The sequence below is a fragment of the Passer domesticus genome, chromosome Z (genome assembly GCF_036417665.1).
Source record: "Passer domesticus isolate bPasDom1 chromosome Z, bPasDom1.hap1, whole genome shotgun sequence".
Classification (NCBI taxonomy): Eukaryota; Metazoa; Chordata; class Aves; order Passeriformes; family Passeridae; genus Passer; species Passer domesticus.
This window is the reverse complement of record NC_087512.1, coordinates 79,168,335-79,191,225: the sequence shown is the minus strand read 5'-3', so window position 1 is coordinate 79,191,225 and position 22,891 is coordinate 79,168,335. Positions and strand designations below refer to the sequence as shown.

The following is a 22,891-nucleotide window of genomic DNA, read 5'->3' as shown; positions in this document are numbered from 1 at the left end:
TTTACCCATCTTAAAAAGATATAATAGAACGAAAGACAGCGGAGAAATGGGCAAAAGATTGGCAAAAATATGGAACCGTTTTCCTGTACACACATCTCAGACTGGAAAACAAATGGCTAAGGAGAGACACAATTAAGGACTGTAAAGCCATGAATGAAACAAAAAAACCCCAAAAAGGCAAATCGAAGAGGGTTAATTTGCTGTCTTGTCCAATTCAAGAATTATTATGGATTAATTGCACTTATGAGGCAAGGAGGGAAAAAGAAGTTGGATTTTACACACAAAATGCAGTCAAGCTGCAGAGCTCATTGCCACAGGACATTGTGCATACTGCGCCTGCAAAAAGACCCCCCCAAAACCTAGTCTGAAAGAAATTAAACAGATTGCCAGGAAATATCTCCTAAGGACTATTAAATGAAAATATAGCACCTTTTAATGGTGCATCTGAACAAAAGACTCCTGAGCCCACTCTCAATGCTGGCTTGGGAGTATTGGAGAATGATTACTACAGACTACAATATGCTGTTATAATCGTCCCAAATATCTCTGTATTTGGCTAATGCAGGGATATCTGGGCAGGAAAAACCTGTGTTAACTTAGAATGCAGACACTTTTTTTGTCCTGACAGAGTGGTGACAGCACCACTGAGGACAGAGCAGCATCCCTAGGGCTTCGCAAGGTGTCAGACCACAAACGCCCACTCAGTGTCACATCAGCTGAATTAATGCAGAAATGAAGATGTAGCCCTTAAGAATTTGATGAAAACTTTATCTGAGGCCTCCTTCTAGACCAGCTACAAAGTGGCTGCATGCCCAGGCAAGGTCAGCTGAGAACTTTAATAACGAGACAGAAATTTTATGTAGTGTGCATTATGTAACGCCATTGTTTGATTTTAAATCAATTGCAGACAGCCAAAAGATAATGTCAACAGAATGGGTGATGGTTCCAGAGGCCAGTTGAAGGCTGTCATTGTCCCTTAATGCTAGGAACCAATGTTGTTTGGCTCTTAGGATTATATCAAAACAGCCAACGTTAGCCTCCAGCAATGTAAAGGCAGGAACTTTGCACATCGTCTTCTAAAATGTCACCAAACACTCTCACCGTAATTTGAGCCAAACCAGTGACTTTTAATCCCTAATTATGTGCTTTTTATGACTGATGTTACCACAACACCAGAGTGACTATCAATAATCACTGATATTTCTGCTGTGCCTCAATTAGTAAGAAATTTGGCGCAACAGTAGTCAAGTAGTAATTCAAAGTTGTTGCTGACACACCCAACAACAACATGTGGCGGAGCTTGGGAGTTTTACAGATTATTTATTTTGATTATTATTCTTCTTCTGTAGAGTAGCAGTCAGAGTACAGTCCAAAGCAAATAGAATATTTAAAATTTTTGAAGTTTCCTTTTTGGTGTAATCTAATGAACAATCCTTGCTCGCAGTAAGAAGGATGTTTACTTTCTAGTTTTGTTATACTCCTAAAAAGAAAGTATGTTCTTATTCTGCAGGTAGCAAGATATATTTTATCTCAGGCTTAAAGAAAGAGTTTTTCTTTAAGGTCCTACAGGTTAACAGAAACAGAAATTAAAATTAAAACACCGCTCTGAATCTAAGGACTGGCTTTTTGGGAAATTATATTCAAATTAAACTTCATTTTGTACTTTCATTCAAAGCAAGCCATCACCATATTTCAACTAAGATTCAGCAACCTGTTAAGATTTCAGTATAATGGACTTGATTTGATTCTTTTTGGTGTCGGTTGTTATGACTGGTTGATAGTGAAAGCACTCTCTGATTTTGCAGAAAGCAGTAGTTTTAGTGAGAGCAATTTATTCATTGTCAAGTCAAAAAAGTTACACTATGTTTAATTACATCATTTCCCCCCCATATTTATGTGTACATTTTTAAGTAACTATTTAAAAAAAAAAAAATAGGAAACTTGTGTGATTTTCACACTTATTTCCATGAAATTTTTGGTTCTTTTTATGTCTCTATATACTGAAAAGACCAAAGAAAGCACAGACTTCTTGCTGAATGATGACTTTTCTGGGGGTTTTTTTCTGTGCATATTTCAGATCAAAATCAAACTCTGTGCTTGCCATGGGATATTACAACTAAATTAATACACTCTGGGATGTTACAGTTTCATGTTGCTGTGCAATGTATGTGTGTTTCACTGTGATAATTACTTTATATTTTAAAAGACCCCCAGAGAATTTTAAATACTATTCAAGTTTTGCAGATGAGCCAGCTGTTAAAAGAAGTCAGAGCTGGTTAAAACTGCAGAGATAATGAGAGGCAGAGCAAGAACTGGAACACACTGGTCTTGACTGCCAGAATTGTCCCCAAACTAGAAAGAATGATGCAAAAACTGGGTTGAAAATAATGAGCCATGGCAAAAAGTCAGAAAATGGTCTGAATGAGATGAGTAGTAGCTCTGTGGAGTGCCTAGGTTTTATTGTACATGCACAGCCAGAAATCAATGTGTTCAGTGAGTAAGTTTATCAAACAGACAGAACAATCCATTGTGATATGTCTTGACTGTTAGTGGTGCTGGCAGCTCAGCTGAACCTTGCAGGGTAATTAGCTAAGGATAAATTAATCTGTTCTCAAATGTGGCCTGGTGATCTTTCCCAAGTTTTGAGCACTGCTTAAAAGCACAGTTTCTTATATTTTTTTTTCCTTGTCAGTGTTTAATTTTGTCTCCCTTGGAACTTGGCTAAATAGTTGTATCTGCAGATATGAAATGTTACTTTAACATTTTGAAAGATTTTTCCTGAGTAAAAAAGAGCTGCATGTGTTGGATTCATGTCAGGCTTTTTTCCTGCTCATACTGAATCTTTAGATTCTTTGTGTAAATGTTCTGCAGGAAATATCACATAACTTGTGTCAAGGAAGACAAATATTTAGATTTTGCAATGCTGTCCTTAAATGACTACATGTAGCTCAGGCAAAATGGTTTGGCACAAATGTCTTTATTTTACTGTAACTACCATAGATGAGACTTGTTCACAGCTCTTGGGGCTGTCAGGGCTTGGGATCTTGGTTCTTTTATGCTATTCTGGAACATGCCTGATATCTGGCATATATTACTGTTTCAAAGATTTTCCTTTAATGACAGCTATTTCCAAATATTCTTTGTGACACTTGGTCTTAGAAATCTGTTTGAATAGAGGCTAAAACTAGTTGACATTTTAATTATATGTAAAGTATTTTTAAAAGGAAAAATAAAATCAGGAACCACATTCGAAATATCTATATTTTAAAAAAATCTGTTGAAATCACTTCCCGGCAAATCAAAATAGAAATGAGGCTGTTCTGTATGAAGAACTTATATTAAGATTAATAATATTATTTTTTTGCCACCTAGATCCTTATTAAAAATTAAGGTTTATTTGAAGGAGTTGCCTTTCTCTTTTTTTTTTTCCATCCCATGAATTCTACTCTGCGTCCCATAAAAACCTTGCTTCCAGGTAAGCTTTCCTTCACACTCATTTTTGCAACCCTCGGTGACAGGATGAATTCACACCACGCAGAGAACACAGTAATTGCCTGCACCCACAGACTGTCACTGGGCATTAATTACTTGCAGCTAAATATGGCAGCATTTTTTTTTTTCTGTGGATTTAGTGGGCTGCAGAAGCAGTTCTGCACTACCCCACAAAGTTCTGTCAGATGAGGCACAATCCCAGATCCCCCTGCTCATCCATGGGCTGGGACACGGTGCAGCTGCAGAAGGATCTGTTTCTGATGTTCTGCTGTCTGTGGATTCATTACTGGGCAAAACATTTACAATTCTAATCCTCCCCTTTTTGAGGATTCCCATATGCTACTTTTAAAGTTTAACCTGAGGCTTGGCTTTGTGTCAGTTGTTTTTTTTTTGTTTGTTTGGGGTTTTTTTTTGTGTGTGTTTGGTTGGTTGGTTTTTTAGGGTTTTTTTGATTTTTTTTTTTTTTTTTTTTTTTTGTTTTTTTGTTTTTGTTTTGTTTTGTTTTGCATCTTCCCTGTACAGATTTTAGCCTAGAGATGATGCTGCTGTTGAGGTCCAGCAGGCTGCTTCTCCTCTTCATGAGGTGTTTGCCTCTTACACAAATGTGTGAAACGGTGCAGATCTGGGTCTTGGGCATTCATGCAAATTTCCACTATTGTGGAATGGCATCTCCACGCAATTCCTAAAAATTGGCTTCTTTATTTAAATGGAAACGTGCTGCGCACACAACCTGCTGGAGATAGACCTCCTGCTCTCAGGGATTCAGTGTTCAACACTTGGACTACTCTTTAATAAAATAGTTGTTAACCAGGGGTTTAGCTGTTTTCCAGGGGTTCTTCCCTGGCTGGGACTCGGCCTCCTGCTCCATCATGGGCCGTCCATCCTTCCCAGCAAGGACGGGGCGAATCCAAGGCCTCTCCTGCTGCCAAGGTGGAGCCTTGGGTAGGAACACAGCACGTCCTGAGCAAAAAATAGTGACACCAAGCAAAACAAAGCAGAAATAGCCCTTCCCAGCTGATAATCCTTGTGGGAAAGGTGGCACCAAGGCAGCAGCAGTGGCAATACTGCAGTGAGGGAGGTGCCGCCATTACCCGGGCTTCTCCTGTCACCGCTGGCGGTGTGACGGCCTGCACAACTGCTCCGTGTCTGCTCTAACTTCTTCACCTGTTTAATCACAGCTGCCCAAAGTGCCTTAGCAGCTTCCTGGTGTGCTCAGGCTGCTGTCAGGCTGCTGGTTTTCTCTGTGGTTTGTGAGCTTGGCCTGGTTTGATTAATGGCAGCCCAGTGTGGGGGGATGCAGCAGGGACAGAGAAGGCCGCACGGTCCCTTGGCTCGGGTTTGACTGCTAAATCAGAGAAAGGTGCCGTGAAGGTGATTTTCCTTTTACGTGTGGCTTGCAGTGAAAACTGGTTTGGTGCGTATTAGCTAACTGCAGCAGGTCCGGCAGTTAATAAAGCCTTCACATCAGAGGAGGAGAGATGAGGAGAGAAAACAAGAGCACGACCTTGGCTTTCTCAGTCTGCACAGCCAGTGCCAAGATACTTTCATATATCACTCCAGATAAAGGAACTGAGAGATCAAGCATAATCAGCAAGGAAAACTAGGTCATATAGAACTTAAAATTAGGCTTGTCAGATATAAAAAAAAAAAAACCAAAATAAATGAAAAATATATATTTAAACTTGTTCATTTCAGACCAGTAATGTGTTTAAGGAATAAAATTAAACTCACGTGATAAGACATAAGGATAATTCAGAATGAGAGGGAGCTTCAGAAGTCCCTGATCCAATGTGTAACTCACAGGCATGATAAGACCTGGTTATTCAATCCCACATCAGGATTGTGCATTCATTTTTCTTGAATTTCATAAGGTTCCTGTTGGCTTTTTTCTTCCACTTGTTTAGGTCTCTCTAGTTGGCAGCCCTGTCCTTGAACACATTGATTCATGTCCCAGATTTGGTGTCAATTAATTATAAGTTGTAATAATCCATTTAACTTGGTTGGGGTTTTTTTTTTTTGGGGGGGGGGTTCTGTTTGTTTGTTTGGGTTTTTTTTGGTTTTTTTTAATACAAAAAACATTTCTGGGCAAAAAAAAACTTCAGAAGGGAGTTTACAGGAATTTTGACTTGCCTGTTAGTGGGACAAACCAAGCAGAGCTTGTTTTAGTGCTCTTAAAGAGCTAGGAAAAAGCTGTTCCAGATTGGAGGAGGATTTTAGCAACATTATTGGGGTTTATGACTTAAAGACTTTGTTGGCCTCATGAATTGAGCTTTAATTCACAAAAGTTCAGCCATCATAGAAGCCATTCAACTTCTATGTTTCCTTAGGCTTAAAAAAACATCACGGATAGAATCAGACAAACATATCAATTTCTGTTCAAAAAAGTGTTTGATTTGAGAATAATAAAAACAATTGACCTGAAAAGTGATAAATTAATTAGCTAATGAAACACACAGTTTCTCAGAAATTACAAACAAGGCATATTTTCTCATTTTTCCTTTAATTTTGGAGATGTTGCTACAGCTTAATGTGATAAACTGTTAAATATTTATGGACCCTGTTATCTGCACAATCGTAGGAGTCTGTAGATGTCAGTGCTGAAGAAAGGTTGACCAAATCATTAAGCAACAAAGAAGGATAATCATGTATCAAGTTGCTTTCCATTTCATGAAACAATTTTGATAATTTTCTTCACTTGTTGGCAGACAAAGATGCAATCTGCACTATTTTCAATATCAGATAAAGATAAAGCTCCAGGCAAGTCTGGGCGATGTTCCACCACAGGGAGGGAGGGGTGACTTTTGAGACAAATACAAGTCTCATGTAAATCATATAGAGTTCACAAATCTCATCCAGGGCTGACAATGTAACTAATAGCAGATTTTTAAAAATATTCCCTGAACCCCACGTAGAACAGGTATTTCCAGGCACAGAAGTTTCCCCTCCTTCCCCATGTCTTGCTCCCCACTTTCTTTCCACAACAAGCTGCTTTTAATTTCCTAGGGATTTTACGTTGCAGTGCTTCAAAGTCAAAAAGACAAAGTATCACCAAAAGCTGCCCTGCCACCACAGCTTCCATTAATCCCACTAAATAGCTGAATAATGGCTGAGTTTAGGTCTGAATGCCAGAGAATCTTTGTGGAAACAATTTTAGTAGCTACTATCCTTTGACTGCACCTCTGAGGAGCACAATAAAACTTTTAGTCACTGTCTGCACCAGGAAACACAAATTTCCTGTTCTAAACAGGATTTAGAAACTGATGCAGTGAAGACAAGATTTTCTATAGGCTTTCTCCACCAGGATTATTTTCAAATAAAAGGTTTTTTCTGTTGTTGTTGTTACAGGATATATTATTTATACGATATTTAATAAAAGGCTTTAACTGCCATCCTAATTTTCATTTTTATTTACCCCACAGGCCCGTCTTCTCTGTTAAATGTTCTTCTTCCATAATTGTGTCTTTTTGTGTTTTAAGTGTGATCTTTTATGCATGGAAGTATCTAAAGGCTTCTCATTATGAAAAATACTTTTGGCAAACAATTTTTAATGGTGAATGTGGCAAATCTGCATTATATCCTCAAGCATACTCTACCTCTGTCTTAGATTTACCTGAAGTTCACTAGTTCATCACTGTGGAAACAAAGCCATCTCTTACCTCGGGCACTAAACACATCCTTTCCTTTATTTGCACCAGGCCAAGAGATGACAGGGGTCAAAAACATAAATATTGGACTGTTTTAACCTGCATCATCTGCCTGAAATATTGTATACATTCCTTTTGCAGCTCATTAAAAAATAAAAATACTAGGTCTCTTTGTCCTTTATCTAATGATTGTCTGTTCTTTGCTATCACCCCCAGTTATAGAATCTATGTGTGTGGTTATTCGCACTCATCAAATTTTGTCTCTGTGAAAAACAAGGACAGTTCCTAGACACTGGTAGCAGAACTAGATGAGCAGAACTCTGGCTCCTCTGTATCCTTCAGCTGGCTGGAAATGGAGCCTTCATAGATAACATGAACTCGAATATCTATCTAAAGCTGTATTAATTATTTTCTCAGTGAACTAGGCAGTTTTTTAAACTAGAAGAAGTACTCGCATTCCCTATTTTCTTTAAATTTAGAAACCTTTTTTAATATAACCAGCTTGATTTTTGGTTCTATTTTTGGTTTTTTGGCTAGTTTGGTTTTTGGTTTTTAATTCTTTTTTTTCAGATTACAAAGTATAGTTAGACTGACTTGATAAAACTCATTTAAGTGGATCAGGTGGATATTTGTGACTTGCATTTAGTCCCTATATAGGCCATGCATGTATATGTTAAGACTTCACAGGTGCAATAATCTTAAAAAACTTGTGTGGGTTAGAAGTTGTTCAGCACAAGCAAAAAAAAAAAAGAAAAGGTATTATTCTGAAACTATAGTTAAATCATCATTTATTGAACATATCATGATGTTATGCTCTAGGTTGTCTTTTAGAACAAAAGGAAATCCAAGGTTTTTATTATTAAAAAGGTCTCTTTTTTCATCACTGTAAAATTTGTGTGTGTAAGTCTTGGTCTCCTCTTCATTCTACCTACTAAAATCATCCAATTAATAGTTGCTATTGTTTAGTTTCCGTACAGATTTGATGACTGCCCACAACAAAGAGACATTTAATTCTTGCAAGTGTTATGAGGATGGTAGTTTTACTATTTTTATTATTTACTATTTTAGTGTTCTGCCTTCCCTACAGCCTTTTACCTTGAAATCATGCGTGTCAACCTAGCCACTATGCCCTGAGGTCTAGGACAGACCTCAAATTACTCTTTCTGAACACTGATAACAAAAGATAATCCCAGTGAAAACGTGCAGACATGACAATCTCAAAACCTGACACCTTGTTTTCCTCCCACCCTTTCTATAAGCTCCTCCAAGCTGTCAGTTCCCCTACTCACACTCCTCTGTCTGGTATTAAATAAAACAGATAACACACCTTCAGCCTCAATTAAAAAAAAAAAAGTGATTAATCTGTTTATTCACACCTGAAGGAGGATTACATCAGAATCTGCGTTCCTCACTGGCTTTATATGAGCGCTTTGATCTCCCACAGGGAAACTCTGCTGCACAGAGCTGAGCTGGAGCAGCAGGAGCTGGTAACAGGATCAAGCAAACCAGCTGGCAGTGCACAGAGCTGATGGAAAAGCCAAGGATAACTGTAAGAGTTATCCTTGGTGTCACCAAGGTGTCACCAGGCAGGTCTGCCTCCTCCTGCTAAACCTGGTCAGTGTGGACACATGCAAAGCTGTCCTCTGCAGTCACTACCAAAAAGACCATGTAGATGCAAACCTGTTAACGGCAGAGGCACAATCAGATAATTACTGCCCAGAAGTTTGGCAGCTCTCAGTTGTTTGGGGAAGAACAGAACCCCACTGTCAGCATCTAACAGGACATGGTCACACCACATTTTCAGGGCCTGGACTCAGTCAGAGTACAACCTGAGGGTCAGCTTTAGCCTTTTGTTTGGTTGTCTCCACTTTCCAGCCAAAGGGGTAGGACAATGCTGTTTAGGCAGGTGGAATGCCTTCCTGTTTCTATCCTGAGAGAGGCAAAATCCTGTTGCCCATGGGATTTTAGACTGAACTTAACTGTGAATGGGGAACTGGAGTTCCATATCAAGGATTCAGACACCTTTGGTGAAGCAGAGCCATCGTGTTCTGGAGCATTTCCTTCTTTAGTCTCTTGACTTGGCAGGGCAATTGAGCCCGTCGTTTTCTGCAGAAATGTGTGGAATGAAACAATGATTTCCAGGTTGAGGAATCCTGAGATAAGCTGCTTGTTGTGCTGATCATACCCAGGGACAGGGCCGTGTGTGCATGGCACCCACACACTGATTTAAGTGTGGCTCTCTAGCTGCAGGTTGGATTTCTGCACACACACACACTGACTGGCAGTCATTTCACCTGTGATTATTTCCCAGTGGAGATACAGCCTACACATCTCTTTGGGGAGTTTCAGGTGGAACGTGATATAAATTATTTTCCCAACCCTAAAAATCCACAGGAAAAGAGGAAGAAACACAAACGATATTGTGTGTTGAAGGCACAAGTGTAGCTGTGTACACCATTCACACCACCAAGAGCATGACATTTAAGACTAAGCAAAGCCACTGGTTATGTAATTAGTTAGCAGAGGCAAACATCCTGCCTGGAAAAACAAGAACAAAAGCTGATTTGTTATATCTTTGCCATTCTCTTTAAGCCAATATTCTGCTCCAAATACAGCACTGCTGTACCAGTGTTCCTGTTCCTTCCTCACTAACAAAGCTGAAGTCGTGCTGCAGAACAATTCTCTTGTAGTGACATCAGATACAAATGGCCTCAGAAGTAACAAATTTGTTCGAAGAAAGACCCAGTTGCTAAAATTAGCTGTATAACTGCATTTATCATGAGAGATTACTGTGTCAATGATGCCATGCAGCTCCCTGGGAGACTTATGTAATGGGTTTTTCTATCACTAATAATTCTGATTTTGGGATTCTCTGATCATCTGAGTATAATACAAAACGTAAGCCTGCACTCAGGCAGAAATAACTGGATAGAGAGATAGAAAGTTCCAATTACTTACATTAGCTGTATAACTACATTTATTATGAGAGATTACTGTCAGTGGTTCTGTTGCTGGTCCCCACAGGACTTACCTAATAGGTTTCTCTGTCACTAATAATTAGAATTTCATGATTCTGTGATCTGCTGGGTATGACACAAAACTCAAGCGCGTGTTCAGGCAGAACCAGCTCTAGAGAAGGAATTACACTTCTGGCTCCACAGAAATAATGGTGTTTATGCACTTTCACATACAAACACTGCTGCTAAGACTACCTTACTTCAAACAAACTTATCCTCACAGTGCTCTATTTAAACACTAAAACACAATAGGCAGTGCATATTTGGGCAATCATTGCATGCATTGAATGATGTTTAACCACCCGTCAAGAACAATAATCCCCTAGAAATGCACCAGCTGAAGTACTGTTTTGCTTTTGTAGACCTGAACTCACAAAGAAATAGAGGGAAAACAGTCTAAATGGGCACTGGCCTAAATAGGATACTGCCACAGCCAAGCACTAATCTTTGTTTGTATCAAGTATTCTGGAGCCATTACACAATTTCATGAAGTATCCGAGGTATTCTCAGTAATCTTCCTAGTCAGGGCCAGTACAGCAGGACAGGAATATGGCACAGTATCTTAGGCCTTCAGCATTTAATGAAAAATATGATTGGTATGTATTTATGTGGATTCCATAATCACCTGAAAATGACTTACTGAGGTGTGGGAGAGACAGTCTCCTGAAATGTGGAGGTAAACTTGTTAGAGTTGTCTTTATTTTCTTAAAAAATAAAATTATGCCATGAACCCAGAGGAGCAAAAGAGGAGGGAAGAGTTCTTCTACTCAAATTTTAATGTGGAGTTGACCATTATCTTCATAATTGTTTGTACTGACACAGAGAGAGGAGTCAACATAACTCAGAGGAAAAATGAACTGGACAACTCACAAATCAGTCAGTTCTCATGTTACTAGTGAATATGGTTTTTTTTTTTTCCTTTTTTTGGGCTTGTATTCAGCAGTACATTGAAAGCTTTCAAAGGATATGGTGTTGCATTGAAAAAGACACAATAGACAAGCAGAACTAGACAAATATGGACTGTGGTTATTATTCTGATATATACACGTATATGGGCATAAAGATAACCTTTAATTAATTACATAAATTTGCACACACACACACACACACATATATATATATATATATACACACATATATATTACAAGTTGTGTCTGCTACTTTGTGCCAGGGTCTTGTTTGAGTCTTCAGGAGCCTGATGGACACACAGGCAGGTCCAAATTCATAAAATCAGAGATAAGGAAGATTGCCTTGCAACTCTTGCTAACATTAATCTTGTCTGTTTGACAGTGGTCAAAGACCAAAAGGAAACAAACCTTCTGGGATGTGCTTTCTGAGGCTCTCAGGAGCAACAGAATGTCTTGGAACTTGAACAGCCTGCTCAGATCCATTAGAGGCAGAGGCTGGAGACAAAGCAGATGATGGAAACCCATGTTATTTAGTATGCTGAAGAAGGATAAAAAGCTTGGTAAAACCTCATTCCTGTTATTATTGTATTTCCTTGCCCTAACTAGTGCTGAGTTATCAGTGACACATTTAAAACAAAACCAAAACCAAAAAAAAACAAAAAAACCCACACCTCACCACTTTTAATTAGATTGTGTGGACATTCTCATAAACTTTAATGTTAATTAATATTGAGCACACTGCAGATCAATTAATTAACGCATACTGGTTAGTCAGTACCAGCCATCTACAAAACATGGTGTATTTTAGTTGAAACCTGTACTATATATTTTGGCAGAGTTTTATGAATACAGAACCCCAGGGGGAATTCAGCACCAGGATTTGGTTTATCCCAGGCTTCCTCCTTCCTGGTAAAATCTCCCAAAGAGATATTCCCTTTGTTTTTCTCCTCAGGTTGTCCATCAAGATTAGTGACTCTGACTATTTTTCTCACCAAACTGATTTTAAGTGGAAAATGTTTCCTGGGGCAGTGCTGCACTCTGTATTAGATTCATATGCAAATAATATGAGGAAATTGTGGGACAGTGCTGAAACAGGATACGTGGATGAGTAATGGAGAAGAGAATGATACTGAAAGTTTAAAAACCTGGTTTTGGTGTAGAAATAAACACACTCACCCTTCTCTTAAAAGCACACATTTTCAGAACTATTTAGGTTGGAAGGGACCTTCAAAGATCATCTATTCCAACCTCCCCAAAAAGAACAAAAACCTGGTTGACCAGTTTATAGCAGGTTTTCCTACATAATAAGCATGCAATCAAAGACCTTCCTTTCAACTTGTTTTTCTTTGTTTTATTTTGTGGGATTTTGTGGGGGGTTTTTGGGTTGCTTTGTTTTGTTTTGCTTTTTTTCGTTTTGGGTTTTTGGGGTTTTCTTTTGAGTAGTAATATCCATGTGTGTTCATTAGCAGTTAGAAAAAATATTAGAAATTTTTAGAAAAAGGCAAGCACCAGTTAAGGGTGCAAACCTCAGGTTGCTTGCTGTTTCTAAGAAAACTGTCCTCTTTCTGGTTCTTTTTATATGATAATCTTTTACCATCTATTGCTTAGCAATCCAAAGAGCCAGGGAGCTCTTTTGGCAGTAAGAACACTCAAAAGCAAACAAGCAAAAAATCCAAGCACTCATCTTCAGTGTGACTTAAATCTAAGTTTAGAGAAAAAGCATGGGGGTGGTAATCCCCACAGACAGAGTCACGTAGTATTTATTCTTTTCATTAATTTCCTGCTCAGTAGAAAAATGGGACACTTGCTTATAACCCTCCAGAGCTCTTCTCTCACCATTTCTGTGGTGATTCACACAGATTTTACTGTCTAATTACAGCTATGCCAAGATGCCCGGTGGGTCTGCTCTGCCTGCCCACACCAGCCTGGCCAGGGAGCCCAGGGCTAATGCTGGACACGGCTCTCAGATCAGTAGGTCACTTCTGATCTGAGTGACACCAGCAGAGCTGAGGTTAGAATTTGGGACCGTGCACCAGCAACGTCTCCGCAGCGGTGTGAAATTAACGCCAGGAGAATGGAGCCCATTGATCTCAGCAGAGCAAAGCCATCAGGATTGACCCTGGGAATCATGTGACACAGTGTTCCAGGAAGCAGCCTTTGTTTGCACACACTGTGGCTTTTATTTATTAATATGTGAGGCCAACAATGCCTATTGTCTCCTCTCATATTAGAGTGTTGTCACATGAGCAGTTCAAGTGACACCAAGGATTGCAAGGCGAAGACAGGCGGTTCTATCCGACTCCAACTGCAAATGTATATTTGAATACATTAATACTCAACAAATATCCTCTCAGATTAAATAGCTCACAGGTTTATTTTTAAATAAAAATCACCCAAACCACTCTGCCTCATAAGTTTGCCCATCTAAACAAAGGAAGGGTAATCCAGGCACAATGCATTTAAATAAAATTAAGTGAATGATTTGAGTATCTGAAATTCAGGTTTCAGATTATTTATTATGGTAATATTTTTTTTAAAAAATCCTCTTTCGTCCTGTGACACTTGGAAATTTTAAGTATAGAGTTATAATTTTTAATGGAGTTTTGTTCTGCTGTTTGAAAGACACCTTTTTGTTTCCATCTCACTGGTATAATTTAGTCATACAAAATTAACAGCCTCTGTAATATTTAACCTTATGTTAGCCTTACTATGTATAGTTTCATCCCTTTCCCCCCTCTATCAACCTAGAACAATACTTCCTTTTTTTATTTTTGCCTTACAATTGCTGCTTTCTCCCCACATTTTATGTGAATCAGTTCTGCATAACTGCATCTGCTATTGTGTTCAAGAGAAGAGATGAGGATTCTTATGAATTATATCAGGCTAATTACATCAGGCTTGAAATAAATACAGCTGAGCCTTCAGCTTCTGCTATAGTACAAGGAGTAACCTGGCTCCCATAGACTTAATGATGGGACAAATTAAGAATAAAAAAAGAAGGCATTGAAATACATCTGAATTGTGTTTGATCTGTGCAGTACTGAGGAGATATCCTACTTTGGGAAACACAGAAACAAGTACATGGAAGATATTTTCAGAAAAGCCAAAACTACATTCCCATCTGCAGACATTTATCAGACACATAGACTCCAATCACTCTCCAGAGGCACATTTTAACAGAAGACATACATAAAAATATTTTTTTTGTGTCTAATCCTTGAAAGACTAAACCATATTTTTTGTACTAAAGGCTCAGTTCAAAACTATCTTACATTTAAAATAATGGAATGGAATGGAATGATCTGTGTCCTACAGTTCAATGCCATGGAAAACTATGAAATCCCTTACGCTCACACGTTAAATCTTGTGCCTTTGTGTCTCTGGGTGGAATGTACAAAACTTCTACAAAACATTGAGGGGCTGGAGCGTGGCCAGGGAAGGGAACGGAGCTGGGAAGGGGCTGGAGCCCCAGGAGAGGCTGAGGGAGCTGGGAAGGGAATGGAGCCCCAGGAGAGGCTGAGGGAGCTGGGAAGGGAATGGAGCCCCAGGAGAGGCTGAGGGAGCTGGGAAGGGAATGGAGCCCCAGGAGAGGCTGAGGGAGCTGGGAAGGGGCTGAGCCTGGAGCAAAGGAGGCTCAGGGGGCCCTTGTGGCTCTGCACAGCTCCTGCCAGGAGGGGACAGCCGGGGGGTCGGGCTGTGCTCCCAGGAACAGGGAGCAGAGGGAATGGCCTCAGGCTGGGCCAGGGCAGGATTAGGTTGGATATCAGGAAAAATTTATTCAGTTGAAAGATGGTGACACATTGGAAGGAGCTGCCTGGTGAAGTGGTGGAATCACCATCCCTGGAAGTGCTCAAAAACGATGGATGTGGCACTTGAGCAGTGGTGAATGTGGCAGTGCTGAGTTAATGGTTGGTCTTGTTGATCTTAGAGGTGTTTTCCAACCTTAATAATTCTGTGATTGAAGGAGACAGGACAGAGGATACAGAAAGTGTCTCTTTCAATTGACATTCCTTTCGTACAAATCAGAGCAAATGCAAATAGGTGCTAAAATGTAGCCCAGCAACAAAAACACTTATTCTAAAAGAATAATACCTTGCTTTATATAAACAGTTATACCTCAGTGGGTTGAGGCATGCACTTTTAGGAGTTGAGAGCTTTCATCAGCATTTCCCAAAGATGAATTTAAGTAAACTTCCACTCAGTTTATTGGCCTTCCTGAACACCATTCTAAAGTGAAGACTCCTTCCTGTGTTTGTCAGGGATATTTATGTATCTAGCTTGTGATAGGTAATTCCTTTAAACACAGGAGCCCTCAGTGCTGAACCCACCAATGCCCAGGAAGCTCTGGATGTGTCCACTTCCCACTGACCTTCAAACATTTAAAATTCCTGCTGTTTGATTATCAAACATATAAAAATCTTTACAAGCCTGGCCTGACATTCCTTGGTTACTTAAGGTCCTTCTGAGATTTGTCTTTCTAGCTTTGTTGTACCATTTGATAATATCGGATTCAGCACAGATCTCTCAAATGCCAAAGGCATTTAGCATTAACCTGACTTGAAAAGCTTGGGACAGTGCTCTCCCTTTCTCTTTCATAACTTGGGGCTCTATAGAGACAGAAAGGGAAGGCACAGAGCCAGGAAATAGCTTATCTAAGTACTCTGAGTCTTTCATAAATCAACAATATTACCATTGGAGAGTGAAGCCAAGAGAAGAATAATGCCAGCATCCTTAAATTGCAGCCACAGTGAGTCCTCCTTGAGGGGGCTGCTAGTGCTACTGCACAGCAAATTATGCAGCTTAGAAGGTTTGGAAAACAGGATTGCAGCTCCTCATGGGTGCTCTGAAGTGAGCACCTCTCTGGATGTGAAGAACTGGATGTCTGAAGAGTGGGGCCTGCCCGTGATTCTGCTGAAGTGAGCAGGAGAGATTTATCCCAGCCTTCTCAGGAATTCAGGAGCAGCTTACTAACTCATCTCCTGGAAGCTGTTGCTGTCAAAAACCCATGCACAACAGTGGAATAAAATTCCAGAGAGTTTTTGTTGCACAAACAGCTACCATATTTTATAATCCTTATGCAACAGGCACATTTCTTTTGCGGGGATGAGTTCTTTTAGATTCTCCTCACGTCCTGCTGAAGTCTTTGTGGGCATTATCAGCATCTGAATGGGCTCTGGATCATGGCCTTCACTGCTAAAATCATTCTGCAGTGATAGATGAGACAGGCTAGAAGGAAGAACAGTGGCACCCAGTGGTGATTTGCTTTTTCTTTGCTAAGTTCTCCTTAAAGAAATTTTCCTTAACTTTTTGAATGGATGACTATATAAAATATACAACCTAGTTTCCACAAAGGTTATACAGGCATACATTTGTTATAAAATAGTATAGATAGACCTACACACTCTAATTCATAAAGTAAAATTTGGCCTTTATAATTAGTCTAATTATAATGTTGATTTAAAACAAAATAAAAAAGAAAACCAATTTCACTCTATAAAACCCAAATCACTTCATGTAAAGTGCTTTAGGTAACTCTGCTTGATTAATAGTTATGCCATTTCTGCAGCAGTTAAAGGAACTGTGTCCTAATGAAATGTTAAAAATTATTGTAAGATGAATGCGCAAGTGCACATAGAGATCTTTTATCTATTACCTTATTGCAACAAACAAATGGTGAACATGCTCTCACTTATTCTAGCAGAATGGCAGCTTCCACTTCTCTTTTTTCTACTTCAAACTTTTCAATCTTGCAAAGAGCTGTTTAAAAAAAAGGGTGTAGCTTCTTGTAACAGCGTGATTCTTGTTTCATAAAAACCCTCTTTGGCACTGATTAATATTCCAGGTTATTAATTATTCAACCCAAATTATATGTATTTGCTAGTCACTTAGAAAATGCAGCTGATTGTTTTTTGGCCTCAGTTGTTGTACCCTAGTCAGATTTTTCCTGAATGTTACCTACTTTTTTTTCACTGTTTATTACTGCAGGAGGTATTTGTTGTCTACATGTTTGGCTTTTTGGCCATTACATTAATGCTGTGTCTCTACAAGCAGCTTATGTGTGGCCAGGGTTGTTATCTCATGATAAAACAAGTTGGCAAGGGAAGGTTTCTACATTCTGTTCAATCCTGTAGCCTCCAAAACACAGGGACTGCAAGCAAACCCCTCCTTTGGAATGATCCACAGCCCCTGCTAATTCCTGAACCTCCAGCAGGAATCATTACAAGGACTTAAGTCTCTCAGGCCACAATTACCAGAGGTAATTAAAGCAATTTATCTGGATGGGCAGTTCAAAGCTAATGCCACATCACATTGACAGACTTAGCTTTGTTTTTAACCTATGGATATCCTATAAAACTGCTGTGAAGACCTCAAGATTTCTGAAATCTAAGGTGGTCCTGTCATGCTTGAGCATGGTTCTCAGGGCTGCAGAATAAGTATGGGCCTGAGATCTGAAGAAAATGTGAAATCCTGGAGCTAAAAGCTTGAGGCTGATGAAAATCCAGAAAAAAATGTCTGGCCTTTGGTTAAGAGCTGTAACTGAAAGGATCAGAAACGAATGTAACAAATACTTAATTTCATTTTCTGTCGTGGTTGCAGACATGGGTAATAACATATAGAAAACTATATTGTTGAATTTTGAGTAAAGGTTTGGAGGCAAATTACCCCTTCTGTCAGGGGGAAAAGTATTCCCAGTAATGCATGCTGGAGCAGTGCAGCCCCGGGGTTCATCCTGCAGGACTGAAAGCAGGGAGGAAGAGCTGGACACATGGCAGCCCGTAGCACTGGGTCAGATGCAGCCTCTTTGATCCTCTGCCATCCAGCAGGACAGATAATGGAGCCCTGGGATTTGATACCCACGTTTTGAAACTGGAGCCTTACTAGAAGAGGAGGAGGGGAGCAGAGCTGCCTGAGTAGCTGCACCATCAAGAATTTAGAGGGCAGACTTCCTTTAGCAAAAGGAATGGCACACTATTGCATATTTTACTTTATTTTTTATAAAGGCAGTATTCTAAAATATCTGACTGATTGTTTTGCAATGATTTAGTATTTTTGTAGCTGATCAATAACAAAGACAGTCTTTCAATTCTGGAGAATTTTCAGAAATGTTTTCCCAGCTCTTTCTTAGAAACCCTGCACTGGAATTTTTCTGGCCCTCATGAATAAGCCTTCACTGAATGAGTAGACCTCTAGCAAATTAGTAGATCCAGCTTTTACCTGATTTCCTTTCCTTGGTAAAATCTTGATATCAGCTGTGGCTTTGGCCAGTTTGATTACGAGTTAATAAGCGAGGCAAATCTTTCTAAACTGCTAAACTGTTGTAACATTTTCTGCCTAATATTCCACGTGCTGCTAGTTCAGGAAGATATTGCTTCCCTGAAAGCCTTGCTTTCTAAACAGGAAGAAAAATAAGAGATAATGAAAACACCAGTGTTTGGTAAGAAGTGCAACGTCACTTATATCTTTGCAATCACAGCCTGTTAAAAACTGATTTTTCACCTCGTAGAACCACAGGTGTGCACAATGTTTGTTACTCCACTGCTCAGAACACCACAAGCTAGGTAGTTGTGCTGGCAGCTGGTTAAAAAGCACTGCTGTTCACCCCAGCTGGCACAATCTGGTTAAGAACAAATAAAATGAGGTTCATTCATGATCTAAAATTCATAATCTTGAGCAAGTGTAAGTTAATTAATGCCAGCATTATCAGTCTAAGGCTGCTGTAAAGCCTTCATGTCCAACCCAGCAAATTTCTCATGGACAGAGAGATTCACATGGCCAAAAGCAGCATATCTAGAAAACCCTGTCAGCTCTGCAAATGCCATTGTCTGAAGTTTCTTTCTTCAACAGCACTAAAGATTTAGATATTGGGCCTTTTTATAAATCTTAAAAATGCCTCCAGGATATATATATATATACTGTCTAAGAGCTCACAGCTTTTCCCCAGAAATAATTAGCATATTATACTCATATATAATACAAAAAATATGTGCATTTTTGAAATAGTTACAGCATTAAATATTAGAGAATGATCTTCTGGGAACACATACAATAATGTTGATTTCTTTGCCGTTTTACAACTAACTTCAATGTGAAAATGTTGATTTTATTAAATCCAGATAAATGCAAGGGTTATGCTTTAAAAATAACTGAAAAATATGCAGTAGATACTTGAAATGTGAATTTTATGGGCCACTAGGGTTAGGATCACAGAATCCTAAAGGAAGAGAAGGTGGTTTTTTGCAAGGGACACTCAGAGACCATTTGTTCCAACCCCCCCATTCCTTCCTGCATTTGTCTCTAGGTCAGATCACTAAAAGCCTCATCCAAGCTGACCTTGAACATATTCCAGGTCATCCACAACATCTCTGGAAAACCTGTTGCAGTGTTTCATAATGGAAAATGTCTTCCCTCTGTCCTGTCTAAATGTACCCTCTTTCAATTTTAATCCTCTGCCCCTTGTCCTGTCACCTCAGATCCTGGTAAAAAGTCTCTACCTTCTCCTTTAGCACTCTTTATATATAAAAAGGCCAAAATAAAGTCTCCCAAGAACTTTCTCTTTTTCAGGTTGAATTAGTGCAGTTCTCTCACCCTTTTTTTCCACAGCAGAGGTGTTCAATATGAGTATGTGATATATATTAACTTTATTTTTCTTTGAAACTAAGAAAAATTGAAAGACTGGATATTTTTTCACAGCTAAGGTTTTTAATTTAAATTAATAAATTGCCTCAGTTTTGAAGCATCTATATTGAGAAAATAAACGAGAATTAATGTTTCAAAGTTTAAATTCATCAACTATCTAGAAACACATGCACTCACTCTCAGTTAGAAACATCCAATGTTTAAGATGTTCAGATCTCTCATTCTTAAGGTAGATTCGGCAAATGTAGGAAATACTTCTCCATCAGTACTGGGCAGAATAAATACACCAGAGCTGGCAAATCAACAAATCTGTATTTGAAAATATGTTCATTAACCAAACCAGCTGCTATCTGAACTAGAAGACCTTACATCTCTAAGTTCACTGCTGAGCAGAATGGCCAGCTGAAAATTTGTAACAGTGCAATGGTCTTTTGAATAATTTTACTTTAGCCTTTATCCCCAAAAGAGAGAGTCTCTATGATTCTCAAGGTCAATCAGACTAGATTTGGGTCAGTAATATAGTACTTACAATTTAGTGGCTATGATTCATACTGCTGGAACAATGAATAAATTAAATTAAATATGGAGGCTGCCTGAATATATGAATCTGGAGCAAATTCACATTCAGCAATGTTTTAATCTATAGTGGCAAATGAGACACAGGCTGAAAGCCCCAGGGCTTGGTGCTGATGAAAATGCTTGAAAGAGCTTAAAAAGGACTAATCAGCACTAGCAGGAAGATAAAACAGACCTTTCACTGGCTGTAGATCTGTCAGCAATGGGTGATTACTAAGAGAGTTTGATTAAATTTTAAATCCATCCTTATTTAAGTTTTTTCTGAGTTCTACTTTGTACAGTTCATGTTCCTTGACACTATTTCTTAGAGAAGTGAGTGGAGTGGAGAAGAGCCTGAAATACAGGCAAGGAAATGCACCTGTGATCAACATGCCACATTATTTGGGGGTAAAATTGCCAAGTATATCTTAACCACCAGAACTTCATTTTCAGTTTCTGCTTTGAAAACCTGTCTGGGGAAAGAAACCCAAAAAAAAACCCCAAAAAACAAACAAGCAAACAAACAAAAACCCAAACAACAACAACAGGAAAAAAAAAAAAAGAAAAAAAGAAAAAAAGGTATCAAGACCTTGTAATCTAACACCTAATTTTTGAAGGGAATCTTTTAAGTGGCAAACTCCATTAGGCAACTAAATTGCAATTTCTGAAATGAGTCCAGTTCATTTTTGTACTTTTGTGCATATCTCTGCTTGTAATCTCTTTTAAAGGAAAATTTCAGATTTTCAGTCTTGGTCTTCAAAGCTACTATGTCCAGTAGAAATGGGAATGATACTGTCATCAACAATTTGGGCAAAGGAGGCAAGAAGTGAGACTTTCACAACAAAGAAATTCTGGTGGTCTGGAAGTCAACTAAGGTGGAAGAATTTGGTTGCATTTGAAGAACACACTGGGTAATTCTGTTTCTGTATAAAAATCATATTCAGAGGGACTTAAATTTAGTGTCTTTGCAGGTGGGACAAAATCAAAGCATCCAAGTGATTAAAATCAAGTTATAGCATATAGTATTGTCCCAACATTGTTGTCCTGTTAGTCATGTTTTACACAGAGCTGGGATAACTCAATATGGAGAAATACCCACCAATGTTGTCAAAGAGCAAATAATCATTTTCATGTGTGCCTAAAACTGCAAAGCCTGAGATTCCTTGTGCTGGGTAGGGCATGGTGAAGGAGATTTGGATTAGAGAAAATGAAGAAAATAAGAAAAAAAGAGAAAAAAATTAGAAGGTATGCATTTGTAAGGCACAACATATCTGGAAAAATGATGGGAGGAGAAGAAAGATTCAGAAATGAAACAGAAATGAAGAAGCAGAACTGCTGTGTGTGTAATGTGACTAAGAAGGCTTCCACTGGGAGTGGGAAGCCTCATTTCAATCAAAAAGTGGGGATCTTCCAATGTTCCTTCATTAACCTCTGTAATTCCTTCAACAAATATGCTGGAAGTCTTTTGTGTCATTCCTCATTCTTCTTCTCTGGACTTCTCAATTTTTGTCTCTCTCACTCTTTTCCTACCTAGTTTTCCCCCTCCAAAAAAGCTTCCACACACTGGAATATTGTCTACCTTACTAAATAATATCAGCAGTACAGTCATAGGCTGTTTTCCCTGCCACAAGAAGAGAAAAAGGAGGAAAAAATTTCCATGTTTGTTTGACAATTTGACTGTTTGATAAAAACACTGACAGCAGATGGTTTCAGCCTCCTGATGGTGATACTTTAAATTTGAGAAGCTATTCAACCTAATATTACAAAGCAGTCTATTAATATAACAAGTCCCTCATAATATAGAGATGGAACATACCACATTTATATAACCTCATTGTTTATGAACAATTTATTATTGAGAATGTTTCTGTTAGGATTTAGACATAAATTGTCTTGGGCCTGGTGCTAAATTTCTTAACAATTAACCAGATTTTTTAAATTTATAGACTCTGTCTGTCATGTTCTTTTCATAAAGTAAATAGAAAATTTCTGTATTTGGAGACTAGGCACATAAACTGCTTTACATCATGCTGAATCCATTATGCCCTCAGCAGAAGAGCAGTGTGGTACAAACATGTTTATATGGGTACTGCTTATTTTTAAGAAAGGTCCTCTGACAATAAGAAATTCAGGCAAAGAACTTCTCCCATCATACTAATTGCAATTATAATACTAATTAATTAAAAAACACCCAAGGCCAGAAGTCTGGAAAATTGGAGAATCTCTCCTCTGTGCTTCCCACTGCTCCAATTTACAAGTCTGATAAAATAAGGTCTGCGCAGGGCTGGCACAATTGAGTGCCTATCATGTAATTATCCATATCCTTCTGCTCTTCCAGTTACCTGTGCCCCTACCTGTCCTGGACAATGGAGAACTAATTATTGTCTCTGCAGTGAACTTCTCAGTTCCCCACTCAGCAGAGCCACAGAGAAACTTATTCTTTTAATCTGCTTTCTCTTGCCTGGGCCAGGAAATCAATTCTTTCAAAAATTCATGTTCCAAATCACTTCTGACACAACCAAGCCCAAATCTCCTCCATGTCAAGCCTTTTATTTAATGTTTTAAGCTGGACACTGCAGCTACCCAAGGCATTGACAGAACAAAGTGTTGCAACCCTTCATGACTTCCATGTAGCAAC

General features: G+C 38.8%; 2 long non-coding RNA genes across 2 annotated transcripts in view; one reads left to right on the top strand and one right to left on the bottom strand.

The window, feature by feature from the left end:
- Positions 1-4,262: 4,262 nt before the first annotated feature.
- Positions 4,263-14,001, top strand: LOC135290108 (uncharacterized). The gene is made up of 3 exons (XR_010352817.1): positions 4,263-4,863; positions 11,444-11,621; positions 12,941-14,001. It is a non-coding gene; the product is annotated as an uncharacterized LOC135290108 (long non-coding RNA).
- The window catches only part of LOC135290109 (uncharacterized), a 35,802-nt gene continuing 24,114 nt past the window's right edge, over positions 11,204-22,891 (bottom strand). Inside the window, exon 3 of the long non-coding RNA XR_010352818.1 lies at positions 11,204-11,556. This is a non-coding gene — a long non-coding RNA (uncharacterized LOC135290109). The remainder of the gene's footprint in view (positions 11,557-22,891) is intronic.